At 35.5% G+C, this 5972-nt stretch overlaps 1 pseudogene; it reads right to left on the minus strand.

Annotated features, from left to right (window-relative positions):
• Nucleotides 1-3331: 3331 nt before the first annotated feature.
• On the minus strand, nt 3332-4985 carry LOC106700586 (olfactory receptor 4C11-like; annotated as a pseudogene).
• Between the last annotated feature and the right edge of the window lie 987 nt (nt 4986-5972).

The following is a 5972-nucleotide window of genomic DNA, read 5'->3' on the forward strand; positions in this document are numbered from 1 at the left end:
ATACAGCAAACCCCCGTTGACTGTCTATTCTATATGTGGTGGTGTCTATGCTTGCAGGCTTCTCTCTCCATTTCTCTCACCCTCTACCCCCTCCCCCACCCCACTTTCGACCATAAGTCTGTTCTCTATGTCTGTGCCTCCATTGCTTCCCTGCAAATAGGTACCATCTTTCTAGATTCCATGTATGTATGTGCTAATACGCAATGTTTGTTTTTCTCCTTCTGACTTCTCTCTGTATAGGCTCTAGGTTCATCCACATCATTAGAACTGACTCAGATTTGTCCCTTTTCACGACTGATTAGTGTTCCATTGTGTGTATGCACCACAACTTCTTTATCCATTCATCTGTGAGTTGACTATGATTTGTTATTCTTTTGTTTTTTTATTCATATTCCACATTAAGTCATTTAAAGCTGATGACACAAAATGTAAAGAGCTTGTCACTTGTTCCCTAAAGTTTTCTTTATTTCTTACTTAAGCAATAGCAATGTGTTTAACATTCTCTTAGGTTTATATTTAATACTGTTAACAATATTGAGCTGATATATGTAGTGAACATTTATAATTATAAATACTATAATTATAATTATATATCACATTCACAGAATGAAATAAAACTGCTTTGATAAATATATATGATGGTAATTATTAAAATTTATGAAATTTAGTAGATTTAAAAAATACATTTTTTATGATGAAAATAAATAGCACTTACCATATTGTCATGTCTATTCAGAGTTCTTTATATATATTACCTTGTTTAACCCTCACAACAAGCCTATAAGATAGGGATTATTTTAATTTCCAATCTACACACAAAAATGAGGCCCAGTATTCCATCTCTCTTTCTTGAAATTAAAGGACTATGAGGTGTAGAGACAGGATTTAGATTCATAGAGTCTGAGTTCAAAGTTCATACTCTTAATCATTATGTTATACTACTCATCTCTGCTGCTGCTGCTGCTGCTGCTGCTAAGTCGCTTCAGTCATGTCCGACTCTGTGCGACCCCAGAGATGGCAGCCCACCAGGCTCCCCTGTCCCTGGGATTCTCCAGGCAAGAACACTGGAGTGGGTTGTCATTTCCTTCTCCAATGCATGAAAGTGAAAAGTGAAAGTGAAGTCTCTCAGTCGTGTCTGACTCCTAACGACCCATGGACTGCAGCCTACCAGGTTCCTCTGTCCATGGGATTTTCCAGGCAAGAGTACTGGAGTGGGGACTCATCTCTAAGCTAGAATAAAAACAGTTCATAACCATTTCATCGATTCCTGACTTTTCATGTGTTGTAGGCCACGTTGCGGATGTGTGAATTAAGGGATAATATAGATTAGCAGTCTTTATTTCTTACAGGGAATACATATGGATCCAGTTTAAAGCCTTGCTTCTGGTACTTCTTAGCAGAACCTCAAGGATAGGTTCACTTCTTTGAACTTCCGATTTTCTGTTTCCATATTTTCAATAGACATATGGAACTTTGAATATTTTTTTTTTTGAGACATAACATGAAAGCAAAAAAAAAAAAAAAAACACTGGATACATTATCAGGCATTCTACTTCCTCCTGAGAGAAGTGAAAGGATGCTTAGAGTTCATAATTTCTCTTTTCCATGAATTACTTTTGATGGCAGGTGAATATTCAAAATTATACATTGTATATTATGTGCTAAAAATTGTTTAAAAATTGCATCATTCCCCAATTTTAACTACAAATACTTTATAAACACATAAAAAGCTTCTAAATTCTCTTGCCTATATAACTTCTTATTCTATTATCTCAACTTTATTTTCACCTGTATGTTAACTCATTTTATTTTCTTCTCTACCTCATTCATTCATCTGAAATACTAGTAACTATGACACTCTGTATAGTGTCTGTGTGTATATTTGTCTGTGCTGGGTTTATGTAGGAGTAAATTAGATGATTTTATGATGTAATTATTATTTTTTAATAATATATGGCCTTCCTCATGTATTACATGTAGACACTGAACTTTGCATAGACCTGGAAATTTAAAAAAAATGAGAAAAAGAAAATTCTAGTTCTATCAAAAAATGTAGAAGACATGTACCAAAGTTGTGTACTATTATTCACAAAAAATCTAGTTTGGGGAGAAATTCCTCATAAATATCCCCAAACTGCAAAAAGGTCTCTTTTCTGAATGCGCATTTGTGAGTCATACCTCAGAATGGACTATCCTAGATGGACATCATTACAAGTGGTGGTTACCTTCACTAGCAATTATTGGGCAGCTACTACAAACAGCACGATCTCTATCCAAACCTCACAGCGTATCAGCAGAGTAGGTAATAATTAGACCTGACTTTACATGTTAAGGAAGATCCTGAAGTTCAGAAAAGCTAAAAACAAGCAAAAAAAAAAAAAACACCCTGCTTCAGAACTTTTAACTTCTAAGTGGCATAGTCCAAGTATTAAAGAAGGCATTTGACTCCAAATTCAGTTATCTTCTCTTTATATATTGTTTTCAAATGCAGACTATACTGTCAAATACTGTAAATCTATTTTATACCATATTTAATATTTTCCATAAATATTATAATAAAAATATCACTTGAGATTTAGATGGTTAAATAAAATTGGACAAATATAAACTATGCTATAACAATGAAATTTTGTCTTGAATTTAGGAGTTTAATTAAAGGATTTTTTGCCATTTTATTTATTTTTTAATTGAAGGATAATTGCTTTAAAGAATGTTGTTGTTTTCTGTTAAGCATCAACAAGAATCAGCCATAGGTACACCCGTGTCCCCTCCCTCCTGAACCTACCTCCCATCTCCCTCCCCATCTCACCCCTCCAGATTGTCACAGAGCCCCTGTTTGAGTTCCCTGAGTCATACAGCAGATTCCTATTGGCTAACTATTTTACATATGGTATTGTATTTTCCATGTTACTTAAAAAGAGACTTTTTTTAAATGTTTCTTTCTGTTCAGAATTTCAGGTCACCTAAAAGAAATATTTTATTTACTAATTCTGAATTTATTCCAGATTTGTGGTTCTTCAAGTTATATGTCGAAATGTAAAATAAAGCATTCTAAGACAAAAAAAAAAAAAAAAAAAAGAAAACTCATGCTATTTAACTGAGTTTATTTCAAAATAAACTTTGACAAGAGAACAAGGTTAAAATTGGTAAATTTGGTCGATGTAAGAATGAGAAGCCTTAGCGTTCATCTTACCTGCGAACTAGAAAGAAGTAGCAACTCATACCCTTTTATGAGAGAATATATCATTCCCACAATAAACAAATACTATCACATATCTATACAGACTCAGTTAAACCATGACTCAATAAGTAATCAAGCAAGGCCTTCAATTCATCTTTTGGTTTCTGAGGTAATTCTGACGTGCCATAACTTTCTCATGGCATGTTTCACTTCTGCATTCCTCAGTGTGTAGATGAGTGGAGTGAGGAAGGGTGTTCCAATAATATAAAATGCCGTCACCATCTTGTCCATGGGAAAAGTGGTTGTGGGGTGGGAATACATAAATATAAATGGCCCGAAAAATAAGACAACTACAGTGACATGGGAAGTACAAGTGGAGAGAGCTTTTTTCCTCCCTTCTGCACTGTAGTTTAATAGTGAATGCAGGATAACAATATATGAGATTATCAGAATTATAAAACTGCTTATGCAAATGAACCCACTATTAAACACCACAGTAGGTTCATCACATGAATATCCATGCAGGCAAGTCTCAACAAGGGCTGCGTATCACAGCAATAGTGATTAACAAAACTGGATCCACAGAAGGGCAATCTCAAGGCCAGGATAATCTGAGCCATAGAATGTATAAAAGATCCTATCCATGTGAGAACAATCAAGATGATGCAGGCTTTCCCACTCATGATGGTTGGATAATGCAAAGGCTTGCAAATGGCTGCATAGTGATCCATGGCCATGAGAACCAGGACAAAGATCTCCATGGAGCCAAAAAATGCAGTGCAAAGACCTGAGTCAGGCACTCACTGTATGATATGATTTTCTTTGCAGATAGAGCATCTATAAATAATCTTGGAGCCATGGAAGTTGAAAAGCAGATATCAACCAAGGACAAATAAAATAGGAAGATGTACATGGGGCTCCCAAGTGTCTGACTAGACTTGATGTTCACGATAATAAGCAAATTCCCCACCAAGGTTCCAAAATAGAAAATGAGGAAGATTACAAACATCTTTTTCTGTCTCTCAGGATCCTCTTTCAATCCTAACAATATGAACTCAGTTACACTGTTATTTTGCAGCTTTGTTTCACTTGATGAGAGGAAAACACTGGTTAGAAAAACATTCTGCAAAGGAGAAAAAGAAAAGTACTAATGAATACAAGGGTTGAAGCCTAAATAAGTGTGGGACTGCCACTCTTCAATGGGCACTCACTTATCTGCTATGTATTACTTTTATCTGAATTTAAAAAAATGTATAATACTTAATCTATTCCCTAGATTGCATATGAAAATAATAATACAAGAAACAGGAAAACAATGAAAAATAAATTATTCTTCAGACATCATAAGTACACACACAAGCTAGAAGGTGAGACAGAGAGAAAGGAACAATAAACATAAAATTTTAGTAATGACTATGCAGTAATTTGGTCCAGGCCATCATGTCACTTATTATAATATGTTGATTTTTATTAAGTTTACCTTTTATTCTATTTCTCAAACATTTTGAGTAGTTTACAGTTTTAAAGTCAACTCCTATTATTAACATGTAAAATCTTTAATTTATAATATGCTGTCAACTTCATTATCTTTCTGAGTCTTTCAATATGCTTTCTTAAGACACAGAGTCTCAGTTAGTCTAAAATGAAGGAAAAATATAAGTAGAACATTTGCCATAAATCAGAGTACTATTTCAATTTTCAGGTTAAAATCAAGCACCAGGAATTTAGAAAAAGCTCTAAGTCATACCTGAAATATTTCATTAACATTTTTGTTATATATGTCTCGAAAGTCCTGTGCTCTCATCTTACATAAGTGAATATGGAAATTAAAAGGCAATTATTATTTACTATATCTAGCTAAATGCCAAACACTAGACAAATTGGTTTAAGTCCCCTATATTAGGGCTTCCTGGATTGCTCAATGGTAAAAAAAAATCTGCCTGCCAATGCAGGAGATGAAGGAGAAATGAGTTTAATCCCTGTGTTGGGATGATCCCCTGGAGAAGGGAATGGCAACCCATTCCAGTATTCATGCCTGGAAAATCCCATGGACAGAGGAGCCTGGTGATTTACAGTTCATGGGTCACAGAGTATGACACAACTAAGAGAAACAGCATGCATTCACACCTTTATTCTATGCAAATAAAAGTTAATCAGTTCAGTTCATTTCAGTCACTCAGTCGTGTCCGACTCTGCGACCCCATGAATCACAGCATGCCAGGCCTCTCTGTCCATCACCAACTCCCAGAGTTCACTCAAACTCACATCCATCGAGTCAGTGATGCCATCCAGCCACCTCGTCCTCTGTCGTCCCCTTCTCCTCCTGCCCCCAATCCCTCCCAGCATCAGGGTCTTTTCCAATGAGTCAACTCTTCGCATGAGGTGGCCAAAGTATTGGAGTTTCAGCTTTAGCATCATTCCTTCCAAAGAAATCCCAGGGCTGATCTCCTTCAGAATGGACTGGTTGCATCTCCTTACATAGCAAATTACAAAATACCAAACTGGAAAAGTATGTTTGCTACTTATATGTGAGACAAAATCATAATTTTCAAATATTAAATGGATTTCACTTTTTAGGCTTTAAATGTGGCAAAATAAATAATAGGTGAAATAACCCATTTTAAAAAGAGACTTTTCTCCTTATTAAATATAATTATGGGCTTCCCTGGTGGCTCAGATGTTAAAAAAATCTGCCCATAATGCAGGAGACCAGGGTTCATTCTGTGGGTGAGGAAGATCCCCTGGAGAAGGGAATACCAATTCCAGGATTCTTGCCTGGGAAATCCCACAG

This window comes from Bos mutus, chromosome 19 (genome assembly GCF_027580195.1).
Source record: "Bos mutus isolate GX-2022 chromosome 19, NWIPB_WYAK_1.1, whole genome shotgun sequence".
Lineage (NCBI taxonomy): Eukaryota > Metazoa > Chordata > Mammalia > Artiodactyla > Bovidae > Bos > Bos mutus.